This window comes from Poecilia reticulata, linkage group LG21, assembly GCF_000633615.1.
Source record: "Poecilia reticulata strain Guanapo linkage group LG21, Guppy_female_1.0+MT, whole genome shotgun sequence".
NCBI classification, from domain to species: Eukaryota; Metazoa; Chordata; class Actinopteri; order Cyprinodontiformes; family Poeciliidae; genus Poecilia; species Poecilia reticulata.
This window is the reverse complement of record NC_024351.1, coordinates 22,498,681-22,513,030: the sequence shown is the minus strand read 5'-3', so window position 1 is coordinate 22,513,030 and position 14,350 is coordinate 22,498,681. Positions and strand designations below refer to the sequence as shown.

At 38.8% G+C, this 14,350-nt stretch overlaps 1 protein-coding gene across 5 annotated transcripts in view; it reads left to right on the top strand.

Moving 5' to 3' along the window:
* Positions 1-14,350, top strand: part of tab2 (TGF-beta activated kinase 1 (MAP3K7) binding protein 2) — a 57,921-nt gene that overhangs the window by 26,925 nt on the left and 16,646 nt on the right. The window lies entirely within an intron of this gene.

The window sequence follows — 14,350 nt, the reverse complement described above, 5'->3', positions numbered from 1 at the left end:
ATTAAAAWGTACAACTATTTTACCATCAAATGTAGCCAGATGAAACTTTTCGAAAATGTGCCAAATCTTTGGTGGTATTCTTCTAATGTAAAAAAAGAAAAACACACAATTTTGCAATAGCTGTTTTCATTAAATAAGATATTAATTTAAAGCTGCACGTCAATAAGGTTGTTCACGCGATAAGTCAATAAAATTCCTGGCGGTGGTGGATGTAAACTGTTACATATAACAGATATACACTGCTTCTGGGAGTTTAACGCCAAGGTTACAAAGCAGAGTAACCCTGGATATGAAAAGGTCAGTAATTCTCCTGTAGTGCAAACATGCAGGACAGCATAAGCTAACATATTACAACTTATGATGGCTGGCAGTTGGCTAAAGACTGGTGTGAAATAGGTGGTGTACCAATAAATCGACCGTGTCCAACGATCTTATCTACCTCTGCAAAGGCAAGTCAGGTTTTTCAAAGAACTGTGATCGGCCAGAAAACTGCAATCGGTGCAACCCTAGCATGAAACACTGAAACTATGACCACTGCACCCCCTCTCTGTTACTYCACTCGGTTTATTAGTAAATAATTAGTGGCTACTGTGGCTAATAATAGAACGAGCAAAGGTTACTAAATGGAGGGTCCAGAACAAGGCTGAGAATTAGAGCAGAATTAGTCAGAACCCATAAAAGCCTGCCCTGCTGACTTGGGTTGATGGGGAAAATTACCAAAAACTGAACTTGTCTGCTGCTTAATGTATTTATATGAACTGGAAAGCTGTTTACACTGTAAAATGATATRTTTTCCAATTAATTATTTTACTGGATTGAAACTACATACTTCCATATTGGTCATTAACAGTTAATGTTATTTTCAGTACCATTTTACCAAACAAAAAGCAACCCATCTGTTGTTTTCCACCTTTAAAGGCTGCTAAATTGTCTTTTGTTTTTGTTGGTTGGTTCATCTTGACTTGATATGACTGTGTTGWGCGCAGCCCTCCTGCTAATCGGTTCTCCCAGTTTGTTTCCATTCTGGCAGCTTTTTCTGCATTCAGTGATGGGAGGCATTTAAAATGGGAGGAGAAGTAAAAACACAGCCAAATGATTTATTTTATATTTGTCAGGATAAAAAAAAGCTAACATACTGTTTGTTTTTGAATTTCTTTGTGATGTAAGCTAACTAGGGCTGCAGCTAATGATTAATTTAGTAATCAATTATTCTGAGGATTAATTGGACAAAAACTTGGCACATTCTGCAGATTTTTTCTAATCACTTAAGCCTCTTATATACATTAGTAATTCTTCAAAAGATGCAAATAAACAATTTAAGTTAAAAAAAAAACATTTTAATTTCTGAGCTACAGCAACAACATTACTTTACTTAYTCCATGTGTGTGGCTAAAAAATACCAATGGAGGAGTTCTGTGTAGAATGTATTTACAGACAATGAAGGGTGTTTTTATCTCAGAGGCATAATGTATGTTTTGTACAGTTTTGACTTAACTATCACTCCGAGTGCTTTTTCTATAAATGACCTTTTTTTTTTAACAATTATTATTTCAGTAATGATTCATCATGATTAATGTGAATATTTATGCTCTAAAGATAACTATGTAAAAGCATACATAGTTTTGTTGAATAAGATGAGAGCAGAAGTGGTTTTATTTCYCTGCTAAACTACAATAATACTTTGACTCATTTCATCTGGTTTAGCCTCCTCTTAACCAACCATCTTTAACATACTTTTCCTATTAACTTAAAACTGCTCTGAAAGAGCAAACCTATTTGGCCCAGACAGAATGCCAAGGTAAGGTTGTTTTGTCAGATKTTTTTTTTTTTTTTTTGACTTTGTAGTAAATTTAAGCACCCAAAGCAAACATGATGTACATCATTATTGTTGTTGTTTTTCTCTGGAATGTGTTCCCTTTACCATACAGCTGTTTCTAACACAGCTGGACAGCCCAGCGTGAGCTGACACCAGAGTGTGAGGGAACTGTTGCTGACTCGTGCCTTTTTGGGATGTTTGCTATAGAAGCGTTCTCAAGCAGCTCTACTCTCCCACGTTCTCTGCAGGGATTTGTCAGCTCTAACCTTTACCTWCCTTGTGATTTATTTAGGTAGAATCTGCATTACTGTAATGATGGCCGCCCAGCGGTGTGTAAAAGTTTTGTTTTCCTCTAAGCAAACGATCCTCTTTATGTATAAAAACATTGCACAAAGTGCGTGTTCTGGAAATGGTGGCTGAAAGCCGTCAGAATGGAAAGCAACCCCTACATGTAGCAAATGTTTCCTGAAATTTGATTTGGAAAATGGAGTTTATAGATTATATGGTGCATGCTCAATGAGTCTCTGTYGGGGCTTGTCGCCCGGCAGTTAATGTTTCCACAATGTAAGGAAAAACACTGCACAGGACTCTGCTGAAAACGCCACCGCTACGCACTTTTAACTTATTAATTTCTGACTTTGTAAAATCCTCGCTCCGTGTTTTTTCAGTCAGGATTTTTTTGCAGGCAGCAAAGCAGACGATTAGTGGTTTTGAATAAAATGTTTGATGCTGAGATCTTTCTATTTTAAACTCAAGCTTTGCTTCTGACATAAAATGCCTAAGGAAAATAAAATGTTGAGGGGTGGGGGGTGCCCAGAAGTTTGTTTTTGTTGTTTGTTTGTTTGTTTGTGCAGAAGGTGGATTGTACAGTCTAGCTAGACTGCTACACCTCTTGCTAAATGGGTTTCTTTAGCCTGATTATTTATCAAAACACTTCTAATGAAAATATTTTTCAGGACAAACTCCCAGTTTAAAGCCTCAGTCTTTGAAAGTAAAGGGAAGTAAAAGTAAGTACAACAATTAGACGTTGTTAAAGTGGTAATACATGTAGTTTATCGAAAATACCTTTCTGCTTTGGGCTCTTTGCAAACAAATACAACATGTTGCTTAATGGTTTCATCTTCTTTCCAYCACTTTACCTTCTAACACATTTCATACTGCTTTAATCAAGAAATGTCATCAATTATGCTTCTACCATACAAAACCTGAATACCTAGTACTAATTTAGCTAATTGCAGTTTAATTTATTTGCACTGTATGAGGCATTTTGCCCATGATGCAGACTAATGGGAACAACTGGCTGAAGCCTGGCAAATMATTTTAAACTCTGATGCTTAAATACCTGAGAGGGATTTAAAAATGTCTKTAAAGCTTCAGATAAGTAAAATTAATTAATCTACAAGTGATTTAATGCTATATAAATKTATAATTAAAACAAATTTAAAGAAATAKGAAATAAAATTGACGATAATGAATAAGCGTATTTGCATGCTATTTAAATACTAGGTATTTTTTTATGGTTCAAAATTCAACCATTTGTTGTATTAAGTTTTCTTCCAACTGTTGTCGATTATTGTTTGATGTCTGCAATATTGAAGTATTTTGATTTGCTGGTTGTGGTTGATTTTATCCAAGTGAATGCTGTTCTTTTGAGGAATACTTTGGATGAAGACCCGTCTGTGATTGGCTGGTGGTGTGACTTATTTACGTCAACTTCCTAGCGCGGGCCAGAACATGTATTTAGTGAGCATGTGGGAGATATATGTGCTCACATTGATATCACTGCAAAGTCAGGTTGGTGGAACAAATACAAGGTCATACACAGAAAAGAAAGTGTCCATTGTTTTTTTTTTTAAGGCAGATGGGCAAGAAATCCCAAAGAATGACACATGCTTGCTGCACTAACGCAGAATGCTAACGCTACGATGCTAATGTCTAACATCAACTTTAGACGGTCAGTAAAACTCCTGTATCTGCAACAGTGAAGTAGTAAACCTCCCAGATGATATAAGCTAGCGCTATTTGTTTAAATATTTACTTCACGGACACAAATTGCGCAATAACTGCATCATGTTGTTCTATTGAAGATGCACTTACCACATCTAAAGTTCCAAACACATGGATTTTGGGATTGGGTGAGCCTTTAGAAACAAATGAATAGATCATTCACATCCAGGTGAAAACCTGACAACACTTGAGGCTTCTTCATCAACCTGTGATGGAGCTGCATATTAAAGCTGCTCTGCAGAAACCCCAGTTGGGACAAATATCCAACACTGTCAGGAAAAACTAAGACTGTTGCTGAGAAAGTTGAGTGGAATGCAATCAGAATACTAACGTAGACCATGTTATACTGATGAAATGCAGTGTTGTATTTTACTGAATACATATGGCATTCATTTTGATTAAGCTCTGGATGGGGATTTGGCATCAGCAAATGTATATTCTTAAATATTTTGGATCAGTACCTATGAGGTAAAAATCYTAATCTGGGCGTCCCATCTTATACACATAACAGTATTCCAAAGTTATTACTGTATTTATCCAGATTGATATTTGATTTGAGTGGAATTTAGCAGATATTTCATCTCATTAGAATCTATTTTTAGCTGAATCTTGCTCTTTATGCCTGTCAGTTTAAATCACACACTCCTTTGAAGCGGCCTTGATTTTCTCAAATGCAAACTAGGCTTTCTCATTTCATTTGGTTTCAGCTGTGTGCAATATCTGTAGCTCTTCTTTACTGTGAGAAACAGCTGTGAAGATAAGCCTGTTTATGCAGACATGGACGTTGACATTGTCCTTATCTGTTTCACAAGGACAAACGGATAAGCATGGATGGATATTTTATCTTGAAGTTATGATTAAAAATAGATGAGAAAACTTGAAGATGATTAAGGTTTTACCGTTTTTGGTTGTCTGTTCCTGAGCCAGTAGCAGATCCATTCCTCCGTTTCTTTCCTGTTCGTTTGGCCGACGGTCCATCAGCAGCACTACAGGTTGTCCAGCAGAGATTTGAAGTGTCATATGAACTTAAATGTAAGGCTGCATTCTCACCAGCCCTGCTTAGTTGACATTGTCCTTACCTGTTTCACAAGGACAAACGGATAAGGATGGATGGATATTTTGTCTTGAAGTTATGATTAAAAATAGATGAGAAAACTTGAAGATAATTAAGGTCTACTTTAATTAAACTCCAGTCCGTTTGCCTCAAAAATCCATAAACATTAATTTTTTTTAATCTATTTTATTTAGTCAGATATGTGAATTTGTAACATTATGTTATATCTTAATGTGTATTCAGTTATTTAAACTTTTCAAGGGATAGTGATAAAGTCTGATGTGTTGAATTTTGCGAATNCTGTTTCACAAGGACAAACGGATAAGGATGGATGGATATTTTGTCTTGAAGTTATGATTAAAAATAGATGAGAAAACTTGAAGATAATTAAGGTCTACTTTAATTWAACTCCAGTCCGTTTGCCTYAAAAATCCATAAACATWAATTTTTTTTAATCTATTTTATTTAGTCAGATATGTGAATTTGTAACATTATGTTATATCTTAATGTGTATTCAGTTATTTAAACTTTTCAAGGGATAGTGATAAAGTCTGATGTGTTGAATTTTGCGAATCTTTCATTAGAGGTTAGAGGTTGGAGTTTACTTTTTTTTTTTTTCCCTCTGAAGCTCTGTTTCAAAGCATTATTTGAGCTGCCAGCAGGGATGAAGACCACAGTGTGTTGTTTTATTTAATGCTGTTTCAGAAAAAATTATTTGTGTCGCCCAGGATCATTCGGCCAGCCAGGCTTTTTAAAGATATTGGCCCAAAAACTGCAATCRGTGCATCGCTATCAACAAGTTTATCGTTTTATCCACTAAATGCATAGAAAACATGCAAATATTTTCCTCTTGGCTGAGATGGGAATTTTGACCTGCAGCTGATGGACTCCATCGTTGAGCTGCCGGATGAACTGAACAATCCTGTTTTGTGTTGCGCCCTCAAGATCTGTTTTCAAAAGGAGGAAAGAATAAAGTATAGAGGAGGAGGGCAGAGCAAGCCGGAGGGAGGTCACGGTGAACTGAGCCGGGAACATRTTCACACTGCAGCAAGTGTCCCACAACTTCAACCTCTTTTTCTCAAAGGAACGACCTTCCCGCCGCAGCCACGGCAGATCATTTCTGACCCCGTTAGTAGGAAACAATTTACACAGAAAAACAAAGTGTTGGATAAACTGCGCCCATGATGCAGAGAGGCCTGGAGTGAGCCGTGTTTCCAAAAACCTGCCAGTTTTCCCATAGTGCCGTGGGAGGGGCTGGTCAACCTGGAGAGCTGCTGCATTTGCCTGCTTCCAATCAACCACCATCTGCTGGCTGCGGCGCTGAAGAATTTTTGATTTCCTGCACACACACACACACACACTCCCCCACCAAGCATACACACGTTTCCACACAATCGCTCTGGTCCCCCTGTGTTTAAATGGTGGGCAGCTAAAAGCATAGCAGGCAGTCGGCTCTGCGGGTTGTGGGAGGCCCAGAGTTTAGCACAGTTAGGGCTCTGCACATAATGTTTTGTTTGTTGCTTTTCTGCCAGCATTGCCTTTGAACAAAACAGCCTCAGCTGCTCGGTAAGCTCTGACTGCTTGGGGAATGTCTTCTCAAACAAATCGGAGAGGAGTCGTTCACTGAAGATCAAATCATTTATATTCCTCTATGATGTTAAAAATAGRTCTTCTAGTTACCCTAAAGATTCTGATTAAGACTTTATTTTAAAGAGCCACAACATGTTCATTGAAGGAAGTTGAGTTTTATCCTGCTGTTTGAGACATCTGACATTAATATGGTGGGAAATCACTTTGATTCTGTGGCTCACATCTTTCGGGGGATTAGAAGTGCTTTTGTTAAGACTAGTCTGCTSAGTGAGTTTTCCAAGCATTCCTGTGTTCTAAGGGACAAGCTATTGTCTGTGCTTCCTCAGTCATTCAGTCAGAACTAAATGTAGCAAAAAGGTTTCCTCTGGYTGCATTCTTAAAAAGAAAAAAAAAGTACACTTACAGCTAAGCTCCAAATTATTCACCCTGGCAGATTTCAGTTTAAAGTAGTCTTTTAGTTTTACCAAYATGTTTCTTCTGGAAGTAATATTAATGTTTAGGAGGATCCCAGTTAGAGTCCTGACTTCAATCTGATAATCGGCAGAGAGAGCTAAAGATTAGGGTGATGGCAGTGAGGTCTTCCACTCAAATGCCTGAAGTTCATCAGCGAAAAAAGGGTCAACACCAGAGGAAGTCTACAAAATCAAACTGGTTAGCAATTATATAGGGTTTGATTAATTAAACATTGAAAACTATATAAATTGGTTTTTGATGCAGAATTTTTAAATWAAAATCTGAGTGAATCTACTTTTTTTATATAGTTGTTTCATCTTTTAAGAGAGACTTTCTTACTAGAAACAAACTGCTTGGTGGAATGAAAAGGGATTGGAGTAATTTTCTGTTTGTCAGTGAAGGGACCATTATACGTGAAGCATGTTTGCACAACTCAAACCGCGAGCATGACAAACTTGGGGCTTTGATCCTTGGACTGAGTTGTGCTGGCTTCTCTCTTACTGTCACTGAGGCTGTTATTTMCTGGAGACAAACAAATTCACACTCCCTGAATCTWTTCCACATATTTTCACATATGATGACCAACATCAGTGCATTTATATTGCATTATTGGTGGGAGGAAAAGGATACATCGATTTTAAAGATTTGCATCTACATTCAGTCGGGGTATGCCAAAAAATTGATTTGTATAAGAATCCCAAAAACCATCTGTTACGATTCAGAATCGATTTAAAATGTAGCAAAATAGATTTTAAAGGGGCAGTATTATTTGAGCTTTACATCAGGTTATAACATTATTCCCTTATCAAAAACGTACMTGGAGTGTTGCTTTGATTCATGCATGTTTTATGAATCCTCTAATTTCTATGTAAAACGCCTGGGTGGACATAAAACCTACCTACAGTTTCCAAACTTCTTCCCGTCAGAGCAGCCCTCACTTAACTTCCCCACTCGGCTCCTTCAGACTAGCAGCAGCAATTGGCAAACACTTGGTGTATCTGCTCATTATAGGAGCTTCGTCTCAATAAAACGCTGGTAAAAACGTTATTAAAGGGTTAATAGAGGAGCCATGTTGTGATGACTTCCTGAACGTTTCTTCCACACTTTCTATATTCTTGTGAAAGGTGCATTAAAAATTGTGTGAAATCTTAWTTCCAGGCTCATGCAGTAGYTAGCTCTGTACATTGCAGTTGCGTTGATGTTGATTTCTACACTCACGCTTTGTTGAAGCATCAGACCCAGACGAGCACTCTGATTCCTAACAATACACGAGTGGCTGCAAGCCCAGCTGCTTCCTCTGCCAATTTGTCTCTTTGTTTGTTTCAAACTTTCCTGGACTAAACCACAACACTTAGTCAGCAGGTCATAGCTGCTGGGTTGCTGCAGGGAAATCAGACGAGATGCTCACTGTTTACACTGTAGGTAATGTTTTAATTGAAGTTGGTACTTTTTCTGCTTGACATGCAGCATTTAGGAAAGTTTTTTTTTTGTCTATAATTCGGTCCCAAACAGTCAACTATTCCAGTCTGCACAGTGGTGTGACATTTATTTATTTTTTCTTTTCCATGACATTTATTTATTTTTTCTTTTCCATTGATGTGTAACTTCTTTGTTTACATCAGTATGTTCTGTAGAAGATAGCTCACAAGTCTAATACCAGGTTTAAAGTCAATATTCCTTTCCAAAGGTTTGTGTTCCCTACCTATTAAAGATTGATTTTAGGTTTTAATTCCTCTGGTTGTCCTCAGAAGTGTTCACTCAGGAGTCAATGAGTTGATTGATGGTGGATGGCAGGCGTTGTGAGTGGAGCTGGGGTCAGCGCCTTGGCTGTGTGAATAAAGYCTGAGCAAAAGGAAGCTTTGTCTCTATCAGAGCTGGCGGTGCAGCGCCTCCTCAGGCCCAGCTCTACCTCAGCCCTCAGGGACAGCAGGGCCTAATCTGCCAGCTTCAGTCGGCTCCTTCATTTCAGCACCAGGCAAGCCTATAATTACTTGCAGTGAAGAGGTGTGTGAGTATATGAGAGTTTTTTGTTTTGTTTTGTTTTGTTTGTGAGGTTGGGAAACAATCTATCCACATTTTTGACCTGTAATTGGGTCAGTTGTCAACGAGCAAATCTTTCCCACTGCTCTGCAGTTGCCAGGCCATCTGAATGGACTCTTAAGACCAGATCACTGCTGTATGATTAACAAAGGAAAGCAGAGTGGGGATCCCCACTGCGGCCTGTAAACAAACAATGAAACCTCCATTAGTGGAGGGTGCACAAAGATGGACAACAGAAGGTTGGACAGTTGAAAGTTGAAAGATTTGCTGTTGAAACAAAGGGTCACTTTTAACATGTTGACTTATATTTTCTGACAGAAGATGTTGGTTTCCATCTTGGACTCTGTTTCTGGCAAATTCTAAATCTTATTTGATCTTGGAGCGGTCAACTTCCTATTTTCATTTGCTGTTTAAGATATACGGGGGCGGGGCTGCACAGTGGAGCAGTTGGTAGAGCTGTTGCCTTGCAGCAAGACRGTTCTGGGTTCGATTCCCGGCCCCAGTCTTTCTGTATGGAGTTTGCATGTTCTCCCTGTGCATGCGTGGGTTTTCTCCGGGTACTCCGGTTTCCTCCCACAGTCCAAAAACATGACTGTCAGGTTAATTGGCCTCTCCAAATTGCCCCTAGGTGTGAGTGTGTGTGTGCATGGTTGTGTGTCCTGTGTGTCTCTGTGTTGCCCTGCGACAGACTGGCAACCTGTCCAGGGTGAACCCCGCCTCTTGCCCGGTACGCTAGCTGGAGATAGGCACCAGCAACCCTCCCGACCCCACTGAGGGACAAGGGTACAAGAAAATGGATGGATGGATGGATGGATATAGGGGGGCTTCACAGCCAGTCAGGGCTCTTTTGAAAAATTGGTTTTTGATCTCAATGGGACTTTTTCTGATTTCAATAAAAGCGAAGAATAAAAAAAATATAAACTAGAGATGCACTCAGGATTCCTGTTCTCTGGTTTTTGTAAAGTTGTGACCTGCAAATATTAAGGTTACATTCACACAGCAGGTCATGATGCTCAGGTCCATTTTGTTTTACTTATTATTTTTGCGTAGTTGTTCATACTCCTAATGAAGTGTGACCCCAATAAGACTTACAAACCCAATGCGACAAAAGAAGAACGTATTGTCAGCAATGACAATTGACGGTATCCTCACAAAATCATAACTCAAAGGAAGTTAATGAAAAGAAAGCACAAGTAATTACGGGCTTTTGTTGAGCCTGGACTGCAACTTCTGTAGAGAAGCCTGTTTGGAAGTGGAGTTTRAGCTAAGAGTGGTGGGATTGTGATGTGATGTGCTTCAGTAATACAGACTTCTTTCATAAGTTCATAATTARACATTTTCAACCATTGCTTACGTCKGGATTCACCATGTTTGGCTCTGGTGCAGGATTCTGATGCATGTCTCGCATGAAAGTTAGATGAAATGCGACCTGACCGCTCAGACTGCAGACACTTAGTATACTTATCTCAATTATTTTTACATATGGAAGTGGCACAGAGTGGATTTTCAGGGGGTGAAAAAAAATCTGAATTGGATCAGTCAGATTGTCTATGGGTCACATTCACCTGCTGTGTGAATGAAGACTAATTTATTTTGCTGAATTTAATAATCCACTAAAAATGTGAGAACAACATTCAAATCACACAAGGTGTTTTGAACAACTATYATTTCAAAATCAAATGACAGAACTGTGGAGTTTGAAGCATCTTACATTTCAGATTGACATAGCTAGCATTAGCAACTATAAACATCAGTCTCCATGTATTTCCGACAGAATCTAAATCCCAGATTGTCAACATGTCCCATAATTCTTGGAGGTTGAACATTCAAAAGGAAACAGAGCAACTTTACTGTGACATGTTCCTGTTATCTGCTAGAGTCAAACTCTCTTAAAAGAACATTCTTAATGAATGAATGAATGGTCTAAAAATCCTTYAATTCTGGCCAATATCTCTACGATTGTCCTAATGGTTATGTAAGCAGCACCGCTGTGATACTAACATATCAGCTGCTCTCTTTGAATGAGTGAGTATAATCTTGTATTAGCCTGGTTGCTGTGTAGCCTGATAAAACGAGTTTTGCATGATTCACATGGCAAGATTTCCCAAAACCTGTGAGACCACACACCTGAAGATGAACAGGTTTGATCTCACAGTGGGTGGTGTTGAGACATACAGCAGGAGAAACACACCACACACAGATTTCATTCAAACATTCAGATGTTTGAATGGTTTCGATAGGATTGGTGAGATTTCCCAAACAGTTCAGAGTAAACAATCATGRCCGACTGGGAAGAAGCTTTGGTGATATTTTGTGGACTATATTTAAGAGAAAAAAACCAATTTAAAGCGATGTTTCTGATATCCTCCTTTCTGATGCGCCATGACAGTCGTTCATTCTTGTGTTTTTGAGATTCCTCTCAGCGTTTCCCTCACTTCACTTTCTTATTGGCTRAACATCCCATTCCACAGGTTGTGCTCCCGTTTCTCCTCGAGGGGCATCCATTACTCTGATATCGGGGCCAAGATAATCCAACATGAATATTCCTTATTTTAGATGGGAGCAGACTCTTAACACACCGCGCACACAGCAGAAAGATCTCCTGCGATTAACTTAAGAGCCTTCGTGACAATCGGGCGTCATTAAGATTGTCTGAAGGGGGAAGAATTGGCATAAAAGTCTTGCTGTGTGAACTAGGCGTAACGTGACTGTAGTGACAGAACATTTGTAAATAACAGCTTGGCACATGTATTTTTTGTTGGGATTTTTTTTTCTAAAAGGAGCCTGTTCCTATTTAAACTCAATATGAAACCTTTAACTCGGAGCACCTGATAATTATTATTATTGTTATTATTGCAGAATTTATTTCACTTTGAATCGTCTGGAAATTCATTCAGAAGTAACAAGCCGGAGAAACTCTCATAAACAGTGTAATCCCTGTGGAGGGCATGGCTTTATGGCCCACTTAGGTTCTCATTACAGTTAGGTACAGGGACTGGGTATGAGTGTGTTTTCTTTTCCGTCCCGCTGAATGAAACATTCAGCTCCTGTTGTTTTTTCCTAGCTGAAACATGAATGTCGGCCCAGCCTTCAGCCGCCTCCTTCCTGCTCTTCTTCTTTGACAGCAGCTGAGCTGTGGCTCCTCCCACTGTCGGCTGCAGGCGGATGTTTTTCGGAGCCGATTCACAACTTTTCAGTTGTGACACTTCCTCGCAGATAAAACGGATGCTTAGACAAAAACTGGAAGCAGGTGTGATTGGAGGCACACTTCTGACTTTCCCTTCGATTTAATCTTAAGTTTTAATATCCTCCTGGATTTTCTCTCAGTAAAATTCCTAGACGTTCCGCAGCTGAAGTCGGTGCTGGAGTCTATTGTGGTTTTTCTCTCTGCTTCATGTAGCGCCAATCAGAATACAACTGAAACAGGAAGAGCTTCTTGTGTCTCAATGTTTTGATTGGCATGTTTGAACCTCCCACAGGAGGCTGTTTTGAAAGCGTACGGTTAGGAAAAAAAGTGTGACAAGACGGAAAACATGGCCATCATGCACTTGAAGCGCTTGGAGATAGCTCTGCAGCATTTCAGGCTTCTGTGGTTCTCATCGCTTAACCCTGTGGTGGTTGAAGAAGTTAATTTAATTCTGTGTCATGCAGCCAGATCATTTCCCCCTGAGTTGGGATTTTCTAATAGGATCTGTGAAGAAATTGAGGCTTAACTGGTGTACAGGCATAAAGTGTACAGTCTTAAAAAGTTGTGGTTTTTTGGGCTGGCTTCCAGATATGCGTACATTTTATTTCCTGAGAGCAGCAAAGCTCACTCTGCTCTGTTTCCATGAAGGTTACATTGCTGAACTTTGGTTTTCACCAACTCTTCTTTAACTTTGAAGCTTTAAATTTGATCCATTTGAAATGAAGACAAAAAGATTTGGAGCTGGATTTTATATCCGCAACTAATGTGATCAGAACTGACTATAAACATTAGTCTCAAAGTAGTCTTCTAGATAATTTAGACCATTACCTTCACTTGGAGACTTCTAGCTAGCATGTTCCATCAAACAAACGCAGAATTTGACATCTTAAAATGATCAAACTAGAAACGTTGTAGCAACGCCTTCATGTTATCTGCACAAGTGAGCTCTGGGTCAAGTTGCTCCATTACCAATGTAAGAAATATTGGTACAAGTTGATACTGAAAATAACTTTGTGTAAGTTGTTGCTATTGGAAGAAGATTTAAAGAAGAATGGCATGGCAGCACTTGAGTATAGTGATGCATCGATCTGATATTAATATCTGGAGCAGTCCAAATATTAAAAAATTCRGGTATCGTGACAATGTGCCCAATCCATACGGAAATATCTATTTTGTCTAATTCTATGCTTTGTGCTCTGAGCTTTATCATTTATTTTAAATTATATTTAGATTTCCTAATTCCACTTTTGGAACCATTTGAAAGGTTTGTTTCAGTTTATTTTTACATGTTTGACTAAGGTAGTCAACCTATTGTTTTAGTCAGTTTCTTTACTATTTATTTTTCATTAACTTTGGAAAATAATTTACACAGTATAATTTGTTACACTAACTGAACAAATTACTGTTGTTTTTAGGTGTTTGACCAGGTTGGTGAAGTCTTTGGTGTATTTAAGTGTGCTGTACTGGTGCAGAGTTATCAAAAAATTGTATTTCAGAACATTTCTGTCTGTGTTTAAAAAAAATAAATAAATAAACATTTTAAATTGACTTGCCTGTTTTTCTGTATTAGCCAATACTAAACCTCAGATATTGGTATTGGAAATGAAAAAAGTGGATCGGTGCATCCCTAATTAGAAATTGTATTTTTACCGATTGTTTTTTTCTCTCTTCCAAATCTAWTTTWWWWWWWWWWWAAWTTTTTCCTCACTAGTCACAGTCTAGAGCAGGTCGAGGTGAAAATGGCCCAGTCTCGTTCTCCACAACAATCTCCTGGTGCATCACTAACAATTGTTTCCTTTGTGTCTCTGAAAATCCTTTCTAGTTATTGCTTCTGGATTTAGGCCTAGAAAAAGGATCAATGTAGTGATTATGGCTGTAGCTCTGATTCCTCCCCAGAGATTAAATGATTGAAATATGATGTAAATACATGTACTCCATGTATTTCGCGTACATGCTRTTTGTTTTTACACATCTGTGGCAGACTGACATGAGCTGGCTGAATCATCAGCTTCTTTCTCTTTGCCGCTGGTCAGACGGCGTTGCTTTCTGAGCCGCTGCTGACCAGCAGCACACGGATCGGCTCACTACTAAGCTTCCTCTGGAGATAGGAGACTTTAGTGTCGCACATTTCACCCTTTCCCTGCCTGCACAGCCACAGCAGCATGGTCCTCCTCATTCCTGGTTTTCTGCTGAGTTTGCTCCT